The sequence below is a fragment of the Staurois parvus genome, unplaced genomic scaffold (assembly GCF_062004578.1).
Source record: "Staurois parvus isolate SC_StPar_1 unplaced genomic scaffold, SC_StPar_1.0 ptg000177l, whole genome shotgun sequence".
Taxonomy (NCBI): domain Eukaryota; kingdom Metazoa; phylum Chordata; class Amphibia; order Anura; family Ranidae; genus Staurois; species Staurois parvus.
The window spans coordinates 5,049,011-5,063,218 of NW_028317973.1; positions in this window are offsets into that span (position 1 = coordinate 5,049,011).

Sequence of the window (14,208 nt, forward strand, 5' to 3'; positions counted from 1 at the left end):
GTACATTCCCTGACCCAGGCACTTTGCATGATCACACACTGTGTGGAATCCAACTCTCTCTCTATTGAGCAGTATCTCTGTATAGGGTTGCCTCTTTAGTAGATTTTATGTCACAGTTTCTGCCATCACCTCATATATTTGTACTTGTCCTGACAATGGATATACACCATTAAACGTTTGCACTGTATTACCATGTATTTGTAATAGGTTTTTGTAATATTTTAGGAGCCCTCTTTGTAAGGTTTTATATGTGTTACCATTTATCCATATGGAAGGTATGTTGCAATGTAACTCCTGCCATACAGCAGCAAGCACATTTTTTTTAACACGCTACGCCTGCAATACACCAAAAGGTATAGCTGAGACTGTACCTGAAGTAACCCATAATTATGTTAAAGGAAAAGCCTCAGAGTGGAAGGTAGCCTAGCCCACAGAGAGCTCCATACTTTTTATGATACTAGCAGTGGTGGGGCTATTTTAGCAGTTACATTCTCTGACCTATTCCACTGTGCTGGGCAGTACATACTCCGGACTGGCTCATTCTGTATGCTGTGTAGGAAGGTACATACTCAACTCTGGTCCCCATTATTTATGTGCTTTACATTATGTATTTCATACTGCTAATCATTACAACCATGTCTTATGTAAAAACAATTGTACAACTTTTGAATTCCACCCAGTTGAATAGGCAAACATACTTTTATTAGTTTATATAAAAAAAAAAAAAAAACAACATCAACAACTTTATTTTGTAGCTTTAAGCTGTAATTTTTTTCTGTCCATCTGCACATATACTTTATTCACAGCACTGCAGTAAACCTTGGGGCACACTTATCATCAGCATGGGGTTGAGACATTCACGGCCTGGGCAATATTCTCTTATCAAAGAACACATATTTAGCTGTTAGCCATGTTAAACAAACATAAGAGGCTTGCAAGGCAGTACAGAAGAGAAAAGGATCTTCTATTCTCTGTTATTCAAACTTTATTAATTGTAAGAGATTACTTGCAGCACAGCCGGTGTTTCAATGATTATGAAAACTGCCTAGCCACTGTCTTGTGCACAATCATAGGATGCTAACTTTAAAACAAGCTTGTTGGCAATGCTTCTAGCTAAGGAACGCTGTAAGTGTATTTACTTCAATGGCTTTACCAATTGAACATAGCCCTGTTTGCCTCAATCTTCCCAGTGTTTTCTCTACAGGCTTTATATTTACGTGAATGAGATAGATTATCATTTAGGCAGTAGACCATGGAGAGAGAGGACAAAGTGTACTGAACAATTTCACTTTCAAGTATTTTTTCAACGTACCCAATATTACATTATGTAGCTGTATAAGCAAGACTGATCAGCCAAACTCATTGGCCTTTATTTAAGAAGGCAAAAAGCACCATGCAAACTGGAGTAGCTCAGGGTCAATCAGTCTGCAATATTAGGTCAATAATTTGGTTGCTGAAAGGTAAAATTAGATTTTTTTTAATGGGCTACTGCACATCATTGCTCTATAAAATACATTTTTAAAAGAAACCGGTTTTAAAAAAAACGATTTAAAATTGTTGATCCATTCTGAAATGCTTATTGCCTGGTTGTCAAGATTTTCTGAGTTGCTTGGCTGTAAGAAATCTGCATATTAGGAAACCTAACTGTATTCTGATTTCACTAACTAGCATTTAGGGGCATTACTTGGATTATGAAAAATCTGAGGCAGCCTGGGGCAAAAAGGTAAAAATGTGGCACATTGAGCATGTCATGGCATGGCCAAACCACACCTTATGGTGTAAAGATATATACAGTATATATAAAACATTTTTTCCACCTCATTTTGAAGAGAGTGGTGTCAATTTTTTTATCACTGGCTGAGAGTCCCTACTGGCTAGATTCACCCTGTTTGTCCTAGTGACATTTGTTACAAAGACAAAGTAAAAATCTTAGAAATGCCAACAGACGTGAAGAAAAACCCTCCAATGGGAATAGCTGTTCCTTTGACAAACCTCTAAGATGGGAATTTCTTCTTGTGTCTCCAGTGAAGGGAAATATCCTAACCATGAAACAGGTACGAACAAGATAGCCTGACAGGGATTTCAACCCTTCCCTACTCCATATAAACAAACCAAAAACATCTTAGTTTTACAAACATGTCAGTGTCTGTCTTAAAGATGTCCATAAACATCAGTCCAAAGGATGTTTTTAAAAAATAAGTCTCTTTAATTAATGATTTTCAGCATACAGAACAAATACTGTGTCTGTGACTACCTTCAAAAATAACTTCATTAAATTAGTTGGGAACAACTTAGTAATGAACAACTGTTGAGCCAATAAACACTTTGGTCTGGGGTTTAAAGTAGCACCCAACACAGAGAGTACAGAAGTCAAAAGTACTGTATGTTACATAGAGCCTAGCATACAGCAAAGGTCAGTAGTACAAAAAGTACAAACAGAATGCAGGGATCAGGAGTATATAACACACATAGTAAAGGGGTCAGAAGTATGCCACAAACAGCACAGCGTAAAGAGTGTAGGGTTTAGTAACCTGTAGCAATCAGAGTACAGGGATTGTGAGTCTGCAACATATAGCGTGCAGGGATATAGTGCATGTAATGTACATAGTAGTGCATAGTGCCATGTAACAGAGTACAAGGGTCAGGAGTATGCAACATGCAGAGTACAGGACTCAGGAGTGTGTAACATGTGTACAGGGGTCAGAGGTATGTCATGTACAGTGTGTAGGGTTTAGGAATATGTAATGTGCATAGTGCTGGGGCCAGGTGTATGTGGCACATGGAGTATAGAGGTCAGGAGTATGCAACATACAGAGTATAGGGGTCAGGAGTATGTAATGCTCAGTCTAATGCACAGTGCAGGGGTCAGGTGTAGGTAACACACAAAGTGTGAAAATATTGGAGCCGAAGGATTAGAATGATGGTCAGGCAAATAACAGGGGGAGATCTGCAAAGTACAAGTCAACTCTTACTAAAGACATTTAATTTGCTAAAACACTACATGTCATAAACAGTTGTAATTTTCCTGAAGAAATTTCTTGTTTTCAATATTTCTTTCATAATGATTTGCTACTCAGTGATGTTGATCACCTGCAGCCTCTCTGCAGCTACTTTCAGCAATGCCTGTATGGCATTTCTCAGGATGGCTTTTCTGATGGTAAAAACGGGTAATTATGCCTATGTAGTGTGTGTAGAAATGGCTACAGTTTCAACTAAAAAATGCAGAGTGCTTACTTTAACAGAAATTGCCTGAAGGAGGACTTTTTTTCAGGTCAAGTTCACCAGTTAATATTTTTATAAAAGCTACAGATTTTAAAAAGTATCAGAAACGTTCCTCTCTCTTTAAGAAAGGACTTGCATGGCTTCTTCTATAGGGCAGTACAATTGTAGTAAGATGTAGCAACCACATTTCGGCTAACTATAGCAATATCAATAAAAGACTATTTTGATTGGTTGTTACAATTTATTGCACTTTTCACATTGCTCTGTGCCTTATTGTCCTGTGGAAAAAAAAAATCACAAAGAGTAGAAAGCTAGAAAGACACTGCTTCTCCTGTGCACAAAAAGGTCAGGAAAATGGATATTGCTTTCTTATTTATTGCTGTTGTGCCCCTGGAGAGCATGCCCTGGTCAGTGCTGCAATTTACGATAACAATTCTACTGAGGTTCGCTCTGCTTGGTCACTCTGAGTTATGGTTTCTTGAAGTGACAGTGCAGCTTCTGCCAAATGATATTCCTTCTAATAATTTTCTTTTGTAAAGGATTGTCTCCGCCTCGATAAGTAAAAACTCAAGAGGACACTCTACTTGAAAACCCTGAGATAATGTATATAATACAAAATAGCAACCTTGGGATGAATTTACCTTTGTGCTGTCACGCTCTGTGTTTCATGGGGAGTTTTAGGTCACATTGGCACTGTGTGGGGAGTCATTGACAGACATTTTTGGTCTGTATGTACAGATTATACTTTATGCTTTGCAGCTCAGACATTCTTTCACCTGCATAGAACTCCCAGATATAAAATAAAAATCATCCATTCCCAATGGAAGAGTAACAGCTGCCTTTGGAAAGACTAAACATGCGAACTTGGCATTTCTAATTATCAATATATGTGAATATGATCAGATCACAGTGTATCAATAATTCATCTTAATTTGCTCTGGAAGCTGCTTCACACACTTTAGCTCAATTATTTTATGCTTTAAACAAACAGACTTAAATCATAATAAAAATAAATATCCAAATAAAAAATAAACTAACAAAACCAACGTTTGCTGCAAAAGTCATCCTAAATTCATAGATTTTATCTGCAATATGTTTTTTAATGGCAGTAGATGTCCTCAATCTGATGGCCAACACCAGCCAACTCATTTCCCTTGAGCCCAGGTCATCCTGGACTCACCCCAGCCTGTGACTAAACAGTGAAATGAGAAACAGCACAGTAATAAGCTCATATTTCTACCATTCTATTTTTGTTCATATCAGCACGCTTCTTATCATGGAATGAACTGACTGGCTACTGCTTCTTCCTCTCACACTCCAGTTCTGCTGTACGGGGACTGCAAAAGTTCTAGTTCTACACTACTTGCTTGCTTACATGTATTAAAAACTACCATATATATTATGATGTACATTATTAATGATTACAGAGCAGGATTCATTTGTATATTTTATATCTGCCTAGAGTTCAGTTTTCAATAACTTTGTTATGTCATTTATTGATAAAATAATCGATAAATTAATTGATAAAATAATATAAAATTATTTCCAAGTTCTTTAAAACATTATAAAACTACATTTATAGTTATTAGAACAAGTGATCAGTTTTTTTTAAAGTGTACCTTTCTCCTACAAATCCAGGTTTGTTGGACTCAAACCCTCCAGCTAAATCCCTTGTTCAGATTTTGTTTAAAAAAAGTTATAAAATAGTTATTAAAACTGACCAAAGAAAGTAAAAAAAAACTGGCCTAAATAGTATAAACATATAATTTTTTTAAACTTTAGCTGTTTTTTTTTCTCCTCATTACCATGACCCACCAACAAAGAACAACTCAAAATGTATTCTGTTGCTGCCTAATATTCACTGCAATACCATATATTGTATGTATGTGTTATGTGTTATTTGTAAAAATAGAGCACTTTTTACTTTTTTTTCCTACTCAAAACACACTGAGATTAACATTGGCGCTAAATATGTGAATTAAAAATCTGCACTCAGTGCAAAAGTAAATCAAAATAAGAATGTTGGATATCATATTTTAAGTGCTAAACAATCACAGACAGCAGCACTCACTGGCATCTGATTACAGCAATACCTAAAAAAACTAAATCTAAGTAAATGTGTTGTGCTGTCCAAATATAGTACAAAAAGTCACTATATTGAAATCTCAGGGCAAATAAACAGCATTAAATAAAGAACAATAGTGATAAACTATGGGGTTGATTTACTAAAACTGGAGAGTGCAAAATCTGGTGCATCTGTGCATGGTAGCCAATCGATGTCTAACTTCAGCTTGTTAAATTAAGCTTTGACAAAAAAAACCTGGATGCTGATTGGTTTATATGCAGAACTGCACCAGGTTTTGTACTCTCCAGTTTTAGTAAATCCTTATTCCTATGCATCAGTTGTGTCAAGCCCCAATGCAAAATTATAAAAACCACACTGAAGAAAGTGTTCATCTACAGGTAGGTGTAGGAAATAAGTGCAATATCATCAAGACTGTGTCGATCTACCAAACTTCAGTGTTCCACCACCAAAAGCTTACCAGAAACAAAGACCTCTGAGACTAAGAGGTCTTAAAATGCTTTGTAGCACCAAGGCACCTCATAGGTCATTTAAACTATGTCTCAGCCATTAGACATAGCTCCATTCAGATCAAGCCAGATAATATCCAACATAGGGAATAGAAAGAAGGAACTCCATAGTGCAGCATGAAAAATGTCTCATTTATTAAAAAAAAGAAAAGTACTCACAAATGTAAACAGAGAAAATTATTATTATTCAGTATTTATAAAGCGCCAATAGTTCGCTCAGCGCTGTACATTACAAAGGGGGACAGAACATGGGACAGAACAATACCAATACAATGCAAAACATGAGGGGATTGAGGGCCCTGCTCTTTCGAGCTTACAATCTAGGAGGGAGGGGATAGGGGCACAGGAGGAGATAGCTGTGGGGGATGGAGTGGTAGGAAGAGTGGAGGAGGTTGGCAAGTTAGCAGGGGGTGGGGTAGGCTTCTCTGAAGAGATGGGTTTTCAGGGTGCGCCTAAAGGAGAGGAGAGTAGGTGATAACCTGATGGGTTGGGGCAGGGAGTTCCAGAGGATGGGTGACACCCTGGAGAAGTCCTGGAGGCGGGCATGGGAAGAGGAGACCAGGGAACTAGAGAGAAGGAGGTCTTGTGAGGAGCGGAGTGTGCGTGCTGGGCGGTACTTTGATATTAGGTCAGTGATGTAGTTTGGGGCAGTGTGGTGGATGGCTTTGTACATCAGTGTTAGGATTAGTTAATTAGCTTAACAGAATGCTGCTGATTAGCCGGGCACACTTGATGACCTCACAGCTAAGCTCTGCCCAATGCATGTCATCACAACAGTTGACATCCAGGGGCACGGGGGTAGCAGTGAGCCAGGACACATACTCTAAAAAGGCTGCTGAAGAGGGCACAATGGTTCTCAAACAGTGCAACTCTATCCACTCAAAATCACAAGAATCACCAAGGAATATATGATAATATATGAAAATAGCTACAGTATAGGAAAAGAGTAATTGCAAAAAAAAAAAAAAAGTATACATAAAAAAAGGTAACGTGAATAAATAGTTTTGTGTAACAGCCCACAAATTACAAAGCTGCATGCACAAAGTGACCAAAATAACCTAAGCATGTATGTGAACCAGTGCTGTGCTCAAACCACTTGCTGAGTTCTCAGTTTAATACATAAAAACATCAGAAAATTAAACAAATGACTAAATATTTCACTAACAATACATAACATTATAAATATTAAAAGAAGCACAGAAATATATTCATAATCTCCATAAATCAAAAAGGTGAAATAAACAGTGCATTTTAACATCCAAATGATGCAAAATCAAAAGTATCGCCAAAATATCCAAAACTTTGTAGTGGTGCACTCCAGGTGAATAGCCACCATTGTCCACTTGAGGATAAATGCTCACATTAAGATTTGACCCTCATTGCAAAGATCAAAATACACATCTCTATTATACCAGGATCCAGCAAGCTGCTTAGTGATGAACACAGAAATGGCAGCCATCTAGTCTACTTCAACCAACATGTATTATCAGCATGACTGCATTAGGTTCACAAGCAACAGCTTCTGTAATTGTTCAGCAGGGTAAACTGTTCAGGGAGAGACTCCCAATGAGAAGCAGAAAAAGGACCATAGTGCTCACCTCTTAAAACTAAAAATGAATAAAAGTGCACTCTTATGTAAAACGGAGGAACTGCTTACTTGAATTACTGATATAAAGCAAAGAAACAGCACTGTCCAGATGTACAGAGCCAAACCACCATGCAGTGCTGCAGTCCTTCCAGCTCACATCCAAGCAATTCACTCCAGGTTCACTAAGCTCCGTCCAACATGTTTTGTCTTGTATGGTGTTATCACCCTGGATGACATCATACATGTCATGCAAGGGTGTATGACCCCGATGATGTCATACATGATTAAACATTTTGGGCAGAGCCTAGGGATCTACAAAGCCAGGCTTAATGTGGTAGTGGTGACCTTTCAATAAAAAGTATTTAGTGGTTAGCTTTATGGCCACTGCATGTAGCAAACAGCCCACACCTATCTATGAGTTTTCTTAGTCAGTGGATAGGACAGTGAACTATCCATTTTAATTTATAAAATCTCTGTATTGTAATTGGATTATGATAATCGTACGAGTATTGTTAACAATAATACTTCTAAATTTGAGGTTACATGGGAACCATGGATTAGGTATATCTCTATTATTTAATGGACCTATGGCTGGCCCTCTTCTCTTCTTTTCTTTCCTTCCTCCTTCTTTCTTCTCTCGTTTTTTTCCATTATATTCTTTATTCTCTTCTTTGACTCTTTTTGTTAAATTTTTTCGGTTTCCCTATTTTTGTTAGATGGCTATTTGAAACTGCCCATATTTACTGACCGATGGAATATGTGCTACCCTACTGGGGCTGTGTTTTCTTGTTTACAACATCATTGGTTGATGTATTCTTATGTGCCTATATATTCCATTAATCTGTTCGCCACAACTCACCATGTAGGTGGGCTATGTTTCCTATTTTTCTGTATACTACTTTTTACAGTTTTTCAATAAAAATATTGAAATATAAAATCTCTGTATTGAGATTTCTGTAATGTTGAAAGGGAGGACAAATAAATTATGTTAGAGTATATCTAAAGCAAAAACTTTATAAAAACTTACATTTTGTATAGAGTAGGGATCACTTCGAACCCCTGCCAGGTGTTTAGTGCTGTTTTTCTCCCTATTTTGTTCAACAGAATTCCTTTCACTTTGTGGGGTAGTTACAGGACAGTAAGGGCTTATTCTCACATGCAGCAGTCCATGCCACCCCTCTGAAAAGCATTCTGCAATGGAACTCTTTTGAGGTTGGTTGATAGGTAAACCTTTTTAACCCTTAAAAGGCTGAACTACCTCACTACAACCATATGCATTGTACATATTGCAGAGCGATAGGGCTGTGGCTCCATTAGGTAGCACTACTGCCCTCTGAATGTGACAGGGTTTTCATTTTTGTTGTGGCTTTCAAGCAAAGCATTGCAGCCATGACATGCACATCTCAGAGTGGCTGCATGTCTTTGTTTTGCTGTGCATTTGAGGGGCAGTAAAACTGAATCTTAACTGCCTGCTTTTACTAGCCATGTCTGAGAGATCCCTAAGTAAAGAAAATGTTACTGTGACAGAAAGTGAAGGGAAATCTCCCCAACCTGATACAGATAGTCATATCCAAATTTCTAAAATAAAACAGTTTGGGATTTAGATTTTAAATAGTTATTGAACATATGGTACCTGTTTTGAAGAAATGTTTAGTATTTATTTCTACTTAAAGTGTAACTATAGGCAAAGTAAAATAGGCAATAGCATTAACGTGTTTGTTTGTTTTTTTGGAGTTCCCTCATAACATAGTAATATTATCTGATCATGCCAGAAGATTTTGTTTTTTTTCTTCCTGTAGCAGACCAAGAGGTCCAAAAAAAATAGCAGTTGCAAATAGAAGTCCCAGTCTCAGCTGCTAAATGGTCAGAGCAGTTGTCATTCAACCAGCAGGGGGCAATGAATGCAGCACATTGGATGAAAGCACAGGGTGACCACCATCCTGCAGCATCAGGAGCTGGTGGTCACCCTATTAAAGCAGAGAACAGAAAATGGTATTTATAAAACATTTTCCAACACCAATATAATATGGACAACTATATATACAAGGCAAAAGGGAGTTATTTACCCAACTTTTGTATTTGCGTTTATATACACATTACTATTAAGCAGGTCAGTGTTACAGTAGATCTGCTTTTCTTTAATAACAGAAAATGACTCAAGCATTTATATATTCAGGATAGGAGAAGTTATTTTTTGTGAACGGATTCCATCTACAATTCTGCCGCAGACTCACCATTATTTTACAAAGAATTTTCACTCTAATTAGCCTTGTTTTAAGGAATTTACAACCCTGTGAAATACTGAAGGATACATGTTATGATGTTGAATTTAACTTTACAAGGCTACCAAAAGTTATGTGCTCTGTAATTATAAGTTACATTTAATGATAAGTTCCTGTGTTTTAAAAGGTATTGGAGAGACCATCGATTTAGCCAAAAATGTTAACTGTTCCTTCATGTTTGTCAGAGCAAGGATCAAAAGATGAACATTAGTTAACATATTTTAGCAGTCAATAAAAACAAATCACCTCTAGCTAAACATTTGCTGTTAATTAGGTATATGTATATAATTTGTCTAATTGTCCTCATGTTGTAATTTACCAATAGATTGAAAAAAAAACACAAAACAGCATTAATCTGCAAGTAATTTGTGCTGTTTACAAAATGTAATATTTCCCAATTAACAAAGAAAGAGTTTTCATCTCTTTCTTTAGATGTACTTTTATCCTTCCTCAAAGTCATTTTGATTATAAACCAGTACCAAATAGAAGCATGGGGCTAAAAAACATGAAATTAGTGGCATGTAGGTCAGATGAAGTTAAAAATTAATTGCTTGGCAAACATTATTTGGTAGTATTTATCTAAATTGATAGTTTAACTTAAAAAACTGATAGGAAACAAAACTAACCTACCAATTCATAGAAGATACCCTCTGCTTTCTTTACCTACCTTCCTTGCCTTTGCCCCTTTCCCAGATCCATGCTGCAACCAAGGAGAAATCTTCTTGGTATGGGGACTTTTATGAAGATTCTCCTGCTCTTACAAAGTGCAGTTCTTGGTGTTACTCAAACAGGTGGTAGAGGATGACTTAGCAAAGTGCATATAAGCATCACCGGGCTGCAGCAGAGGTCAAGGTGACATCATGAATAGGAAAAGTAAAAATAAAGTCACTGGAAGAGGCTTTCTTTTCATTAAATATGGGGATAGTTTGGATGTTATTTTAATGCAGTTTCACCTTCACCCTAAAATTGAACTCCATGATTATTTTTCTGTAAAATATTTATAAATATGCAGCTTACTGTTCCAATGTTCAAAATGCTCATCTTCTGGGTTTTGTTTGTCCAACACCATACAACCTACTTCCCATGAGCTCAGGGTGGCATGGGGTATGCCATCAGAAGTCTGGGCTGTCCGTATTCTTGGACTGAGTGGAACTCAGATATCATTACTGAAGAAGGACCCACGACAACAATGGACTGGTCTGAAGACTGCAGTAAAAGGAATGCATATTGTGAATTTTTAATCACAAGTCTACTACCACGTCAAGCTCCCAGTGCACAAAACAATGTATTACTTTTTTGTAAAGTTTCTCTATAAGATAATAAACCCTATAGATTGCTTTCACTTTTTATAGCCGGTTCAGCGGTGATTGGCTGAGATTTGATCAATCTATGGGCAGACTGGTTGTACTGAATTCAGCCCGTCAGATTTTTTGCATGTAATTACTGTCGGGGGCTATAAACACTTGCAGTGATGATTATGTTCTGTTGGTAGGGAAGGCTCCCCGGTAGCAGGAGAGGCGAGAGGAATTCCTCCATCAACATTGACTGTGTTGATGGGGGAATCGAGCAAATTTCTTTTCTGCAACCTGTGGTTGCAAGAAAGAAATTCAAATTATCTGTAGCTTGCTTAACCACTTCCAGTCCAGACACTTTTACCCCCTTCCTGATCAGGGCAATTTTCAGTTTTCAGCGCTATCACACTTTGAATGACAATTGCGTGGTTATGCAACACTCTACCCATATGATTTTTTTACCATTTTTTTGAGACAGATAAAACTTTATTTTGGTGGTATTTATTCACCGCTGGGATTTTAATTTTTTTTGCTATGTAAATGAAAATGTCCAAAAATTTTGCAAATAAATAATATTTCATCATAAATCTTGGCCAACATTTATTCTGTTATCTTTTTAGTAAAAAAAAAATAAGCTAAATTAGTTTATAATCAAAAATTATAGTTTTTAAACATTTTTTTTTTCCACATACTGTCACCCTAGTAGTACAGTGTCACCATGGTGACACTGTACTACGTTTGGGGGGGGCAATAATTTCTCTCTCTGTCTGCATTCTTGCAGCCATTGAGAACTACTGAGTGAGCTGTGGTTGGTCACAGCTTGTCACATGGTACAAGGCTGTTGTGAATAGCCTTGTACCATGTGACCTCTGTGATCAGTCACAGATTTTACATGTAATAAGCAATGATGTCAGAAGTGACATCTTGCTTACTACTTTGCATGTGATCACTGATTGGCCAATCAGTGATCACATGATCGGGACCTCGTACAGAGGTCCCGTCCGATGATCGGTGTTTCACTGTTTGGAGGACACAGCGGGCACCTGATCGCGGTGCTGCGCGCTCCCGGGGAGCGCGCACAAGCAGGGTGCGAGGAGGCCATTTATAAACGGCCACCCGACCATGCAGTGCCACCGTCCGTCCGTTTATATACAACGGCTGGTCGGAAAGTGGTTAAGGGGACCACTTTAAGATTTAAAGTGAAACTAAACCCTTCTTTTCTTTACAGCTAAGGAAGTTGCCATCTTAGCCTCTATTTGATATGCAAATGCCTTGGTGCTGCACATGTGATCTTGAAGTGCTTGTGTCAGTTATCATTTAGAGCATTCCTTGAATGTAGCCTGATTCACAAGTTTTTTCTATTCAACCCAGTGGGATGAATGAAAAAAAAAAAACCTTACAGATTGCTGTACTAACACAAGTGGTATTAGTACAACAATCTGCCCCTGTGTGCTTTTGTGTTTTGACAGGAGGACCTCCCCTCCACCAGAACACACTGGTTAGTGCTCACCGCCATTGGTTGCAAGCGCTGAGAGGATCCTGCTTAACCGCTGGTTTTCCAGCATGCTCTCACAACCAGCTTCCGATGGCTGATTTCACCAATATTCATTTCATTTGCACGGAACTTTACGGTTTTGGCAAGGAGTTGAATCAATTGGTTTAGTTTGTCTTTAACACATGGTAATAATGCAAGATGTTCTTTAGAAGTTGTTCCACTAGATCATTTATTATTGCCTATGTTATCTTTACTTTAGAGACTGTAGAAGAAAATGCTGGCAAGTGAGCCAAAAAGGATATAGCGATCTACTGATACAGCTTGTTGTATCCTGTATGTCAGTTTCTGACACCTAGAAAGGGCATAGGTTGTGTCATGTTGCGTGCAGTAGGTTCTGTGAGCCAAAGAAAAATCTTTTTCTTTGTATGTCAATCGAGGTGCTTGGGAAGAAAAGAAAGACAGAAAAGATGAAAAAAAATATTGAAGAAATACATTACAATGGAGGGCTATAGAAAAAAAAAAGTTTTGAGTTTTATCTTTAAAACTCACTAGCACTGAAATTCAGATTTTCCTTTAAAAGCATAGTAAAATGTTATATTTTATTTAGCCCAATCGGGTATAACAAATTTCTCGAAAATATATATTTAATTAATTTCATGTTTAGCTTGAATTATATTGTTCCAGTAACATATAGCTATAGAAAATGAATAGGTGGTATAATATGTACCTTAAAGTATAACTCAAGGCATTTTTTTGGGATAGAGTGGAGAAAGATCAGAAAACCTGTCCATTTTTTTATTGTTGTATATGTCACTTTAGGATTTTCATCCTCACTATTTGCCTCGTTTACGGTTATCATCGAGAGCAAAAGTGAGGAAACAGAAATAGAGGGGGAATCTTCCAATGGGGACACTATTTCTTGTGATGGGCAGGGGTTAACTTACTTTGGAGGGATTTCTTCTTCCTTCCTGTTTTGGCTATGGGACAGAAAGTGAGGGGAAATCTCCCCAATTGGGTACAGATAGAAAAAAATACCAACAAGGGTTATAACCCTCCCTCACTCTATCCAAAATGAGGAAAAGTTTTTGACTTTTGTTCTATTTAAAGTGTTACTAATCCCACAGCAATAATATCTGTCTGTATATGCAGTAAAGCATGGTTGTTATGCTTACTATAGAACCTAAGGGGTTAATCATCTGCATCGTGTAAAAACACTGTTTGGTTCTGACTTCTCTGACCCCCCCATCTTCTTCCAGTGCCCCCTCTTATCTCCTGATAAGACATATCATGTGGAGTCACTCTGCACATGCTCAGTTTGGTGTGTATTGCTAGAAAGGTTTTTTTTCTTTCTTGGGAGAGTGCATGTGATCAGCACAGGGACAATCAGCACTGTCCAGACAGAGGTCAAAGGTCCTGCATCGTCATAGAGCAGAAGGAAATCTCCTCCTTTAACATGTGCTTGGCTGGACACTGATATAAGTCACAAGACTGCTCTAACTGCTGATAAGAAAAGGTATTTATTAGTTTCTATTTACTAAAATAATTGCACTTCCATGTTCTGTGTACTGTGGGAAACCAGATCTAGTAAATGCAGGGTCCTGGGTTTAGTAACACTTTAATATTCCACAGTGCATCGGTCAAATGAACTATGAAATGACTGCATAGAAATACAACCAGAGGCATCTACAATGCCTGGCATTACAAAAAAAAAAAAAAAGTTGATTACCCATGGATATT